This window comes from Nyctereutes procyonoides, unplaced genomic scaffold (assembly GCF_905146905.1).
Source record: "Nyctereutes procyonoides isolate TBG_1078 unplaced genomic scaffold, NYPRO_anot_genome, whole genome shotgun sequence".
In the NCBI taxonomy this organism is placed as follows: Eukaryota; Metazoa; Chordata; class Mammalia; order Carnivora; family Canidae; genus Nyctereutes; species Nyctereutes procyonoides.
The window spans coordinates 4,596,332-4,610,812 of NW_026575029.1; the positions used below are offsets into that span (position 1 = coordinate 4,596,332).

Below are 14,481 nucleotides of genomic sequence, written 5' to 3' on the forward strand. Positions count from 1 at the left end.
AATGTTCTTCTGATTCGGGAAGTAGATACCGAGGTCCGTCCTCTCTCTGAGTGTTTGGGGGCGTCTTCCTCCCCTTGACCCCGCTGCATGTTCTCATCGTTGCACATTCCCATTTGCACGCAGACTGTGGGGCCCGTCCTGCGCCCCATTCTCTCCACTTGGGGGCTACCATAATCCACGTCAGCTCTACAAGCTGAATGCAGGGCGACCCCACGGGTTCCCAAACCAAGCCCGCGGAAGGCACGTTCGCCGTCTGAAACGAGAAGTCCTCCATGCGCAAGGTCTGATTTTCGGACGCCCTTCATGAGTGTGATTCATGGAAAAAAAAAAACAAAACAAAACAAAACTACAATCCCCGTGGGGCTTTGCTCCTGGGTGCCCCTCCCCGCGCCGCCTCCACCCCTGCGCCTGCGCATCCTGAGCGCGGACTACAACTCCCAGGATGCATCCTGACGCTGCCCGCGCGGCCCTACTTCCTGCCCAGGCGTTTCCTGGGTAAGAGTCCTCGGCCAGTCTGGGAAGTTTCGGGGGGGGCGGGGCTTGCGGGCCGCCTGGAAAAGCTTTGGGAGTAGCTTTTTTTTTTTTTTTTTTTTTTTTTTTTTTTTTTTTACCCCGTCTGTCACAAAAAGGCGGCGGGTGTGCAGCGCAGATACGGCTGCTGCCTGCCTTTATGGTGCGCCCAGACTTTGCTTTTCTGAACCGGGAGATGCGCCTTTGCAGCTCCCTTCAGGCAGGACCAGCGCAGGTGGTTGGCGGCCTTGCTGCTGCTCGTCTTCCCGGAAGGTAGTAAGCTCCCCCGGGCGGGGGGCTTTGTCTGTGGTGTCCCCCGGTTAGGCTCTCGGGGCATCTGAGAGGCCGCACACCCGGTACCCTGGGTAGTGGGCACGGCGAGCAGCGTCATCCCAGGTCTCCCTCCACAGTGTCACCAGGAGCCAGGTGGAAGGATAGCAGATGGGAGGAAAGATGGGAGGGGTTTCCGTTTGCTGTGGACGAGGTGGAGGAGGTCGCTTGGGTGCGCACTGGCTGCACCCACCCTAGTAGCGGTGTGGCTTTGGGCAGGTTCTCTCTGACCTCTCCGCGCCTCAGTTTCCTCATCTGTAAGCTGGGAGAATAATATTTACTACGTAGAGTTGTTGCAGTTAGGAAGAGTTGGCGTATATAGGGCCTGGCGCGTAGTGAGCATTTCTTTTTTTTTTTTTTTTTTAAAGATTTTATTTATTTAGTCATGAGAGATACAGAGAGAGGAAGGCAGAGACACAGGCAGAGAGATAAGCAGCCTTCACGCAGGGAGCCCTACGTGGGACTCGATCCGGGGTCTGCAGGGTCACGCCCTGGGCTGAAGGCGGCGCTGAACCGCTGAGCCACCCGGGCTGCCCGTGTAGTGAGCATTTATTAAGAGGCAGCTGTTGTCATTCTGGTCATTATTCAGTATCAAAGTGGGGGTGTTAATAAGAATCCTTGAAATAGGGACGCCCGGGTGGCCCAGCGGTTGAGCACCTGCCTTGGGCTCAGGTCATGATCCCGCGGTCCTGGATTCGAATTCTGAAACAGGCTGCCTGCAGGGAGCCTGCTTCTCCCTCTGCCTGTGTCTCTGCCTCTCTCTGTGTGTCTCTCATGGGTTAATAAAATCTTAAAAAAAAAAAAAAAAACAATCATTGAAGTAGGGGTGCCCGAGTGGCTCAGTTCCTTAAGCATGTGCCTTGGGCCCAGGTCATGACCCTGGGCTCCTGCATCGGGCTCTCTGATCAGCGAGGAGCCTGCTTTTGCCTCTCATCCCTCCTCCCCCCACACATGCTCACTCTCTCTCGTGCTTGCTCTCCTCTCTCTCTCTCTCAAATAAATAAAATCTCAAAAAAAAAAAATCATTGAAGTAGACTAAAAGTAAAATGATCGGAATCAAAAAAGTTAAAATCCTTGTGAGATTGGCATGCAAAAGTCAGAATTGATAGTTAATACACAAGTTTGGGCTCTGCAGGCAGTTTGGTTCAAGGTCTTTTTATTGAGTCTCCAAACAGAATGAAAATCTCTCATCCTATGTAGCCCAGAAAACAGATTGACACCAAACCTTTCAGTTTGCCCCCAAGCTGCCATTTTAAGTGCCAGGGCTAGCTGGTTCCAGGTCACAGGCCCCATTCATTTGTGTCCTACGGATACATGAAAGAAAATGTGCACTCCTTGCTGCCGATGTTCTGCTCACCAGGATTCTTTTGTTTTCTCCTGAGGTTGTTGCTCTGGACAACAAAAGAGATGTTAGGTCCCAACAAAGCTTTATAAATACCCTGACCCAGCTCCACTATAATTATTGCCACATATAGCTAACAGGCATTTAAGAAAATATCCAAAGGAATGTACACTCATGTTGAACCCTGTCCATGTGTTGTGTCTGGCAATAGTGATACAAAACCGCATGTTTAGCTTAGTTTAGTTTTGGCCTCCTCTGATAAAACATCATAATTTTTTTCCCTCGATATGTGTGCTAGATGATTTTCAGAAAAAATACTAATTTTGAGAAAGATAGCGTGGACCTGGTCATTCTGTGACATCATGTCTGATTTTAACTTTTTGCAAGGCAACATTTATAGTCATGAAGCAAAAGTAGATTTCGTGTAGAAGTCAGATGAAGGCCGGATGTTGGAGGTTTTTCTTCTGGCCTTGCCGTTTCCTGTAGTATCTGACTGCAGCTCGTTATGATGTTTCATGTTTATTTAAGGTGTGGGCAGAATGTGAAAAAAAAAATAGTTGGCTGCAGCATTTGAGCTATGTTTTTGCTGCTTGATTTCTGCTTTGTTCTGTTGTTATAAGAAATAGATGGAAGAGAAAGCCATGTTTCAGAATGATAGATGCTTTCAGCACTTCTTGTGTTGACCCAAGGCCAGTTATTTCTTCATGTAGATAGGACTGTACAAATTGGAGTAGCATTTTTTGAGTGTCCTCCAATTCAGGATGGCTGGACTTGGTTGAGTCACAGTGGTCACCTTGACCTCACTTCAAGATTACAAGATAACTTCATATCTAAATGCTAGGTGTGGTCATAAAAGGATCGCTGTTCTGTGCTCTGTTTCCCAAGTGGAAAAAAAAATACACACCGATTTAAATAGAATTACTCTTTGCTCTCCTGTGTATTTTGTTGTAGGCATGTTGATAACAAAGAATTAAAACAGTACTTTCAGGTTTATTATTTTTTAACGAAGAGTAATTGAGTGTCAATGTAATTCAATGTCAAATGAAGACTAATTGATGTCCTATCCAAGACAATAGACTATCTTAATAAATCCTCCCCTAATAGGAATAGTCTAGGATAAAATTGAGTAAGACTCCAGCACTTACTTGACTTTGTTTTGTTTTAATGGTGGGATGTGCACATCTGCATCCTCTCTGATCATCGAAGCATTCAGTGGAGTTGGAAGCCGCACCTTCTGCTAGTGACACTGCTGCACTGCCTCCCGCCTTTTACTGCACGACCCCAGGGGGCACGGTTCACATCAAATCGTGTGTGTTTGTGTGTGTGTTTCCAAGAAGACACTTTGATTATTTATTTCTATCAGTTTCTTAAAAGATGGAAAGGAGGACAATGAAGGTTGGATTTATTCACTGTTTTTTCATTCCTGAGATATGACAGTCGTGGTCACTTTTTTATTAAATTGGGGTCAAGTTCCCAAGATTTCTGCCATTTTCCAGGGACACCCTCACCCCCGGCTCTGAGTTCTTGTTCTCACCAAACTTGCTCTTTCTCTCTCAGCCTCCATGGAGAGACTCTGTGCTTTATCTTGCCAGATTCTTACCAGATGTCTTATTCTCCAACTCTTGCCTCCTCCCATGTAGCATGGCTCCTCTTACCTTTCTCACTTATGTGGAGCTCCAGTTTTTATTTCTTGGGCCTCTTTTTCTTCAGGCTGTCCAAGGAAATTACATTTTTATTCTTTGTCATATAGAGCAGTTTAGCCTTACATGCCCATCTCAGCTTTGGACTTTACCTTTGTGTATCCAAAATCATATTAATGTGACCTGCTAACCAAGAGTCTTGAATTAGGTCATCTACCCTTAGCACTGACAAAGGTTTGTTTGTTTTTTTTAATTTAGATTCAATCAGCCAACATAGAGTACATCATTAGTTTCAGGTGAAGAGTTCAATAATTCATCAGTTGCATATAACACCCAAGTGCTCATCCCATTATGTGCCTTCCTTAATGCCCATCACCCAGTGACCACCCACCACCACTCCAGCAACCCTCAGTTTGTTTCCCAGAGTTAAGAATCTCTCATGGTTTTCCCCCTCTCTGATGACTTCCCATTCAGTTTTCCATCCCTTCCCCTATCGTCCTCTGTGCTATTTCTTATATTCCACATGAGTGAAACCATATGATAATGGTCTTTCTCTGATTGACTTATTTTGCTCAGCATAATACCCTCCAGTACCATCCACATGGATGTAAATGATAAGTATTCATCCTTTCTGATGGCTGAGTAATATTCCATTGTGTGTGTGTGTGTATATATATATATATATATATATATATATACACACACACCTTCTTTATCCGTTCATCTATTGATAGACATCTGGGCTCTTTTCATACTTTGGCTATTGTGGACATTGTTACTGTAAACTTTGGGGTACAGATACATTTGTATCTTTGCGGTAGTAGTACAACTGCTGGCTCATATAGTAGCTCTATTTTTAGCTTTTTGAGGACCTCCGCACTACTTTCCAGCATGGTTGAACCAGCTTATATTCCTATCAAAATGTAAGAGAGTTCCCCTTTCACCACATCCTTGCCCACATTTGTTGTTTCCTGTCTTGTTAATTTTAGCCATTCTGACTGGTGTGAGGTGGTATCGATTTGTATTTCCCTGATGCCAAGTAACGTGGAGCATTTTTTCACATAGTTGTTGGCCATTGCAGGTCTTCTTTGGAAAAGTATCTGTTCATGTCTTCTGCCCATTTCTTGACTGGATTGTTTTTTGGGTGTTGAGTTTGATAAGTTCTTTAGAGATCTTAGATGCTAGCCCTTTATCTGATATGTCATTTGCAAATATCTTCTCCTACTCCATAGGTTACCTTTTAGTTTTGTTGATTTGTTTCCTTTGCTGTGCAGAAGCTTTTTGTTTGATGAAGTCCCAATAGCTCATTTTTGCCTTTGTTTCCCTTACCTTTGGAGATATGTCTAGCAAGAAGTTGCTGTGGCTGAGGTCACAGAGGTTGCTGCCTGTGTTCTCCCCTAGGATTTTGATGGATTCCTGTCTCACATTTAGGTCTTTCATCCATTTTTTTAAAATTTTTATTTATTTATGATAGTCACACAGAATGAGAGAGAGAGTCAGAGACATAGGCAGAGGGAGAAGCAGGCTCCATGCACCGGGAGCCTGACGTGGGATTCGATCCTGGGTCTCCAGGATCGTGCCCTGGGCCAAAGGCAGGCGCCAAACCGCTGCGCCACCCAGGGATCCCTCTTTCATCCATTTTGAATTTATTTTTGTGTATGGTGTGAAGAAATGATCCCGTTTCATTCTTCTATATGTGGCTGTCCAATTTTCCCAGAACTGTTTATTGAAGAAACTGTCCTTTTTTCATTGGATATTCTTTCCTGCTTTGTTGAAGATTAGTTGACCATAGATTTGAGGATCCCTTTCTGGATTCTCTATTCTATTCCATTGATCTATGTGTCTGTTTTTGTGCCAATACCATACTGTCTTGGTGATGATTACAGCATTGTAATCAAGAGCTTCAAGATTCAAGAGCTTAAAGTCCAGAATTGTGATGCCCCCAGCTTTGATTTTGTTTTTCAAAATTCCTCTGGCTATTCAAGCTCTTTTCTGGTTCCAAACAAATTTTAGGATTATTTGTTCCAGCTCTGGGAAGAATGTTGATGGCATTTTGATAAGGATTACTTTGAATGTGTAAATTGCTCTGGGTAGCATAGACATTTTAACAATATTTATTCTTCCAATCCATGATCATGGAATGTTTTTCCATTTCATTGTGTCTTCTTCAATTTCTTTCATAAGTGTTCTGTAGTTATTAGAGATCCTTAGATCCTTTACATCTTTGGTTAGGTTTATTCCTAAGTATCTTATGGTTTTTGATGTCATTGTAAATGGGATCAATTCTTTAATTTCTCCTTCTTCAGTCTCATTGTTAGTGTATAAAAATGCAAGTGATTTCTGTGCATTGATTTTATATCCTACCATGCTGCTATATTCCTGTATGAGTTCTAGCAATTTTTGGGGTACAATCTTTTGGGTTTTCCACATAAAGTATCATGTCATCTGTGAAGAGTGAGAATTTGACTTCTTTGCTGATTTGAATGCCTTTTGTTTCTTTTTGTTGTCTGATTGCTGAGGGTAGGACTTCTAGTACTATGTTAAACAACAGTGGTGAGAGTGGACATCCCCTGTTGTTTCCCAACTTTAGAGGAAAAGCTCTCAGTTTTTGCCCATTGAGAATATTTGCTGTGGACTTTCTGTATATGGCTTTTATGATTTTAAGATATGTTCCCTCTAGCCCTACACTGTGGACAGTTTTAATCAAGAAAGGATGTGGTGTTTTCTTAAATGCTTTTTCTGTATCAATTGAGAAGATCATATGGTTCTTGTCCTTTCTTTTATTAGTGTAATGTATTATGTTGATCAATTTGTGAATATCGAACCACCCTTGCAGCCCAGGAATAAATCCCACTTGGTTGTGGTGAATAATCCTGTTAATGTACTATTGGATCCTATCGGCTAGTATCTTGATAAGAATTTTGTCACCCATGTTCATTAGGAATATTGGTTGTAATTCTCTTTTTTGATGGGGCGTTTGTCTGATATTGGGATCAAGGTAATGCCGGCCTCATAAAAAGACTTTGTAAGTTTCCCTTCCATTTCTGTTTTTTTGAAACAGCTTCAGAAGAATAGGTATTAGTTTTTCTTTAAACGTTTCATAGAATTCCCCTGGGAAGCCATCTGGCCCTGGACTCTTGTTCGTTGGGAGATTTTTGATTACTGATTCAATTTCCTTGCTGGTTATGGGTCTGTTCAGGTTTTCTATTCCTCCTGTTTCAGTTTTGGTAGTTTATAAGTTTCTAGGAATGTATCCATTTCTCCCAGCTTGCCTAATTTGTTGGCATATAGTTGCTCGTAATATGTTCTTAAAATCTTTTTATTTCCTTGGTGTTGGTCATGATCTCTCCTCTTTCATTCATGATTTTATTAATTTGGGTTCTTTCTCTTTTATTTTTGATAAGTCTGGCCAAGGGTTTACTGATCTTATTAATTCCTTCAAAGAACCAGCTTGTAGTTTCATTGATGTGTTCTTTTGGTTTCTATCTCATTGATTTCTACTCTAATCCTTATTATTTCCCTTCTCCTGTTTGGTTTAGGCCTTTATTTGCTCTTTTTTCTCCAGTTACTTTAGGTGTAAGGTTATCTTATGTATTTGAGACTTTTCTACTTTTTTAAAAAAACATTTACTTATTTGAGAGAGAGAGAGAGCACACAGAGGCAGAGGGAGAAGAAGACTCTGCTGAGTAGGGAGCCTGATGTGGGGCTTGATCTCATGACCCTGAGATCATAACCTGAGCCAAAGGCAGATGCTTAATGACTGAGCCACCTAGACACCCTAAGACTTTTCTAATTTTTTAAAAAAGGCTTGCATTGCTATGTACTTCCCTCTTAGGACTGCCTTTGCCATATCCCAAAGGTTTTGAACACTTGTGTTTTCATTTTTGTTTGTTTCCATGAATTTTTAGAATTCTTCTTTAATTTCCTGGTTGACCCATTCATTCTTTGGTAGGATACTCTTTAACCTCCAAGTGTTTGAGTTCCTTCCAAATTCCTCTTGTGATTAAGTTCAAGTTTCAAAGCATGTGGTCTGAAAATATGCAGGGAATAATCCTAGTCTTTTGGTACTGGTTGAGACCTGATTTGTGACCCAGTATGTGATCTATTCTGGAGAATGATCCATGTACACTGAAGACTGTGTATTGTTGCTTTAGGATAGAATGCTCTGTATTTATCTGTGAAGTTCATCTGGTACAGTGTGTTTCCTTGTTGATCTTCTGCTTAGAGGATCTATCCATTGCTGTGAGTGGGGTGTTGAAGTCCCTACTATTATTGTTTTATTATCAATGTGTTTCTTTAATTTTGTTATTAACTGGTTTATATAATTGGCTGCTCCCAAGTTAGGAGCATAAGTACAATTATTAAGTCTTCTTGTTGGATAGACCCTTTAAGTATGACATAGCGTCCTCTTCATCTCTTACTACAGTATTTGGTTTAAAATCTAATTGTCTGATATGAGGATTGCTCCTCTAGCTTTCTTTTGATGTCCATTAGCATGATGAATCGTTCTCCACCCTTTCACTTTCAATCCGGATGTTTCTTTAAGTCCAAAATGAGTCTCTTGTATGCAGCATAAGGATGAGTCTTGCTTTTTTGTCCAATATGATACCCTGTGTCTTTTGAGTGGAACATTTAGCCCATTTACATTTAGGGTAAATATTGAAAGATACAAATTTAGTGCCATTGTAGCACCTGTAAATTCCCTGTTTCTGTGGATTGTCTCTGTTTCTTTCTAGTCTATGTTACTTTGGGCTCTCTCTTCACTTACAAGATCCCCTTTAATATTTCTTGCAGGGCTGGTTTAGTGGTCACAAATTCTTTTAGCTTTTGTTTGTCCTAAAAGCTGTTTATCTCTCCTTCCACTCTGATCGATAGCCTTGGTGGATAAAGTATTCTTGGCTGCATGTTTTCTCATTTAGTACTCTGAATATATCATGCCAGCCTTTTCTGGCCTGCCAGGTTTCTGTGGATAGGTCTGCTGCTAGTCTAATGTTCCTACCCCTATAGGCTAAGGAGTTCTTGTCTTGAGCTGCTTTCAGGATTTTCTCTTTATGCCTGAAATTTGTAAACTTCACTATTATATGTTGAGAAGTTCTATTTTTATTGATTTTGAGGAGGATTCTCTCTGCCTCCTGGACTTAAATGCCTGTTTCCTTCCCCAGATTAGGGACATTCTCAGCTATGTTTTGCTCAAATATACCTTCTGTCCCTCCCAGCCCCCCATTATTCCCCTGGGATGCCAATAATTCTATATTTTTCACTTTATGGTATTGCTGATTTCTTGAAGTCTCCCCTCATGGTCTATTAGTTGTTTTTTTTTTCTCTTTTCCTCAGCTTCCTTCATTTCCATCATCTTGTCTTCTATGTCACTGACTCTCTTTTCTGCCTCATATAGCCTAGTTGTTAGAGCATCCATTTTAGATTACATCTTGGCTAAAGCATATAAAAATTTTTAAAAGATTTTATTTATTTATTTGAGAGAGAAAAGGTGAGAGAGAAAGAGCATGAGCAGGAGGAGGGGCAGAGGGAAAAGCAGACTCCCTGCTTAGCGCAGAGCCCAATGTGGGTCTTGATCCTGGAGCCCTAGAATCATGACCTGAGCCAAAGGCAGATGCTTAACCAACTGAACTACCCAGGCACTCCTAAAACATTTTTAATTTTAGCCTAATTAGCTTTCATTTCTGCACTAACAGATTCTCTAGTGTCTTTTATGTTTTTTTTCCAGGCCCAGCTATTAACTTTATAATTGTTGTCCTGAATTCCATCTCTGACATTTTACTTATATCCATATTGATTAGATCTGTGGCAGAGAGTATTACTTCTGGTTCTTTCTTTTGTTGTGAATTTCTCCTTCTAGTCATTTTGCCCTGAAAAGAATGGGTGAACAAGAGAACAAAATCAAAAATACCAGCCATGACCCAAGCAAAATACACACTAGACAAATCTAAAGAGGTCAAAAACCAAAAAAGAAAGAAAGAGAAAAGGGAAAAAAGAGAGGTTATAATCTCCCAGGTGGACAAAACAGGGTGATCCACTTGGTCCTGGGTATATTTTGGCCTCTGTATTAGAAGACACTAAGTCGCAAAATTGTAAAGAAAGAAAGAAAGAAAATATATATATATATAATTAAATATAGTGACTCCTGTGATGGGCACCCATGCTGATCCTCTCCAGGAAGGGGGGGGGGTGTCCCTGTGGGCCTGCTGCTTACACGGCCCCTGTGCAGAGTGGTTATCTCATCATGTCGTGGACCCTGGTTAATGGCAAACTGTGCTGAGAGCCCACTCCTGGACTTACTGGCTGTAGTCCTTTTACCCTTTCCTGTTTTGCACTCTGGGGTGATATCACTTCCTAGTAGCTGGCTTTTGGAGGCTCCCTCCCACCCCCTACCACCCACCACTGTTTATCTTCCAATATATCCCCCTCAGGTGCACTGATTCACATCTACTACCTTGCAAAAAATGGTCACTTTTCTATTTGTAGAATTCCAGCAGTTCTTTTCTTACATCTCAGGTTGAATTCATAGGTGTTCAGAATGATTTGATAGATATCAGGCTGAATTCAAAGGACCAGATAAAATGAGATCCCCTCCTCTTCCACCATCTTCCGTCCCACCCTCCTGACAAAGGTTTTATAGTTTTAAGTCTTTTCTTCCTTTTCTACTTTAAGTGAATGTGAGCCTTGTATTCTAACTAATATGAATTATTCCATGCTCTCACAGAAAGAAGAAGCAGTTAAAGTCATTTTTTATTTAAAATATTTTGTCACCCCGCTATGCACATTATTCTCTTCATTATTTCACTTAATAAGTAATGTGCATCTGTTAGGTCCTAGACATGAAAAATAGGTATGAGGATACAACAAAGAACAAGAAGGGATAAGAAAAGTCCCTTCCCTCATGGACTTTACATTCTAGTGAGATACAGACACTAAGCAAGTGGACAAATTCCGTAAGGACAGGTGATGGTAAGTGCTGGGGAGGCAGATGATCTCAGGTAAAGAGCTAGGAAATGATGGTACCATTAGTTTAGCTAGGATGGCCCGGGAAGGTGTTACAGAGAAAGCGAGTAAGTTCCGGAATAAAGCGAGGAAGGGAGGGGGCCATGCTCACTTCTCGCAGAAGAATATTTCAAGCAAAGACATAGTAAGTCCAAAGTCCCTTAGCTAGAGAGGGCCAAAGAGCAGCAGCTTGAGCAGAGCGGCTGGCACACATGAGAGATAGCAAGAATATGTGTGAAGACATTGCAGAGGAGCCCAGAGGCCAGGTCACATAGGGTCTCTCGCTGGGTAAGGACTTTGGATTTTATTTTAAGTGTGATGAAAAGTCATTGGAGAGTTTCATGTGGGCGAGCAACAAGATCTAGCTTATATATATATATATATATATATATATATATATATATATACACACACGCACACACACACACACATATATATATATATGTTGTTGAAATATATTTCATATACAGTAAAATTTACTCTTTTAAAGTGTACAACTTGGTGGTTTTCATATATTCAGAGGACTGTGCAACCTTCACTGCTGTGTAATTCCGGAATATTTCGTGATCCCCAAAAGAAACATCTTAGCAGTACTCATTAGCAGCCACTGCCTCTTCTTCTTCCCAGTACCTTTCAATGCCTAATGTACTTCTGTCTTGCAGCCACTGCCTCTTCTTCTTCCCAGTACCTTTCAATGCCTAATGTACTTCTGTCTTTCTGGATTTACTGATTTTGAACATTTCAGATAAATGGCATTTTACAACATGTGGTATTTTGTGTGTCTTTCTTCTTTACCATATTTTCTGGTTTGTTCATGTTGTAGAATCCATCAATTCTTCTTTCCTTTTTATAGCTGAATAACATTTTATTATATGGACATACCCCGTTTTGTTTGTTCATTTATTGATGGATACCTGGGTTGTTTCCATTTTTTGGCTCTTATGAATAGAGCTGCTATGAGCATTTGTGTACAAATTTTGTGTGTATGTGTGTTTTTGTTTCTCCTAGATATGTAGCCAGGAGTGAAATTGATGAATGTGCAGTAACACCACACTTAGGAACTACATGACCATTTCCCCAGCAGTTGTACCAGCAGTATATGAGGGTTCCAATTTCTGTCTTTTGATGATAGCTATCTAGTAGTGTGTGTTAGGGGTATCCCGTTGTGGTGTTGATTTGTATTTCCCTAATAATCAATGAAATTGAGCATCTTTTCATGTGCTTATTAGTCATCTAAATATTTTCTTTGGAGAAATGTCTACTGCAATACCTTTTCCATTTCTAAATTGAATTGTGTATTTTTATGTTCAGTTATAAGAACTCTTTATATTTTCTCAGTACTAGACTTTATCAGATATGTGATCTGCAGATTCCCCCCCCCCATTTGTACTATCCAGGTTGTCTTTTATTATCTTGATGGTATCTACTGAAACACAAGAGTTTTTTATTTTGATTAAGTCCAATTATTTTTTCTTTGACTGTTAGTGCTTTAGGTATCCTATCTAAGGAGACATTGCCTACCCCAAGGACATGAAGATTTATATCTATGTTTCCTTTTAATACGAGTTTTATAGTTTTAGCTCTTTACTTGTATCTTTGACCATTTTGAGTTAGTTTTTGTAAATGATGTGAGGTAGGGTTCAAATTGCACTCTTATGTATGTAGATAGCCAGTTGTCCCAGAATAATTTGTTTAAAAGGCTATTTCCCCCATTGAATGATCTTACTATTGTTAAAAATCAGTTGACCATGGATGCATGGGTTTATTTCTGGATTCTTACTGTATTCTACTGAAATATATGTTTATCCTTATACCAGTACCATACAAGCTTGAAAACTGTAGCATTGTAGTGGGTTTTGAAATTGGGAAATGTGAGTCTTTTCAAGATTTTTTTTGGCTATCTAAAGTTTTTTTAAATCCCTATGAATTTTAGAACCAACTCATCAATTTCTGCAAAAAAAAAAAAAAAAAAAAAAAAAAAAAAAAAAAAAACCTAAGTAGGATGACTTATGTTTTAAAAGTAATACAATGGCTTTACTGTAGAGAATATATTGTAGAGAAACCAGCTAAGAGGCTACTTTAGTAGTCTAGGTGAGGGAAAATATTAGCTTGGAACCAGGTATTAGGCATAGAATTCGTAAGAAGTGGTTGAATTTTCAAGATATGATTCCCTGGTTTTGCAGATGAATTGGATATGGAGTGTGAACAAAAGAGAAAAATTAAGAGTGATTAAAGATTTTGACTGAGGTAATTAAGTGGACACTATTGCCATTTACTGAGATGGGGACCCCTGAGAAAGAGTGGATTAGGGGACAAAAATTTGTTTTTGGACATGCTAAGTTTTAGATATTTATTAAGAATCTTTATGAAAATGTCAAGTAAAAAACTATAAGTCTGAAAGAAATCAGAGTTGAAATAAAAGTGAATATATAGATGAAATTCAATGTCCTGGGACTGAATGAAATGAATGAATGAAGGAGTGCGAATAAACAAAGATAAGTCCTAAAGATTGATTGTGGGGTGCTCCAACCTTTAAAGGTGGGAAAATGGAAGAGGAGCCAACAAAAGAGAGGCTAATAGCAGCAAAACCAAAAGAGTATGTGTGTATCTCGAATATGAAAGGGGAAAAAAAGTGTTTCAAGATGGAGGGAGTGATTAACTGGTTACAAGCTGAGAGTGAGTGAAAGGAGGACAGAGAATCATGCTTTGGAGGTCAATGAAGAGCATGATTTCCACAATGCCTGCAATAAGAGATTGGAGTGGATTTGAGAAAACCCGGGAAGGAATGAAATGGAAACAGAGAAGACTCTTTCAAGGAGTTTTTCTTTTTTCTTTCCTTTTTTTTTCTTAATTTGTTTTATTTATGGACATTTTCATGAACAAAAGTAGCAGGGATAGAGACTTTCACTTCCAGCAGAGATTGAGTAACAGGGACTGTATTTACTTTTCTGCATGAGACAATTTAAAAGTAGACAAAATACATGAAACAGCGGTTTGAAAGACTTTAGGCAACAAAAGACAGTTATCTCTGAGAGAGAAGAAACAAATGAGTGAGCCACATGACTGCTGCAGCTTACTGCCTTGAGAAAGTTTTGGGCCTCAGCACAGGAAGGGGACAGAGCCTGGTGGGGCCCTTGAATTGAGGATGTAGAACTGAGACTCTAGGGGGACTAAGGTGACTAGAGATCACAGAATAAAATACTAGAGAGGAGAGAGCCACAGAGAGAGAATTTCAAAGATCTGCAGAAGGTCTTGCTTGATTACTAGCTGAATACTCACCAGCACATGGTCTCTTTAAAAGGATTAGTAGAAATAGTGCCTGGTGCTCACACAGTGCTGGGAATGATGTCTTTTCCCTCTGGCCAAAGTGGAATGGGAGATTCACATGGCATTTGCTACAGTACTTAGAAGCTTTTGCCTCAGTAATGAGACTTAATAAGCCACAGACAGTGCATTTTTGCCTAACTTATCTTAAAAGCAAGGTCCAAAAAAGTCTAATCATTGCTAAGTAACATAAAATCATAAAATAAAACTTAAGAATAATTATAGGAATACAAAAATACCCAGCATCCTTCAAGGAAAAATATATAATGTCTGGTATTCAATAAAAAACAACCAGGCAAGAAAATGCTCCTCATAATAGGGAGATAAATCAGTTGG

At 40.1% G+C, this 14,481-nt stretch overlaps 1 long non-coding RNA gene across 1 annotated transcript in view; it reads left to right on the forward strand.

The window, feature by feature from the left end:
• The first annotated feature begins 626 nt into the window (after positions 1-626).
• Positions 627-14,481, forward strand: part of LOC129503579 (uncharacterized) — a 46,805-nt gene continuing 32,950 nt past the window's right edge. Inside the window, exon 1 of the long non-coding RNA XR_008663198.1 lies at positions 627-783. This is a non-coding gene — a long non-coding RNA (uncharacterized LOC129503579). The remainder of the gene's footprint in view (positions 784-14,481) is intronic.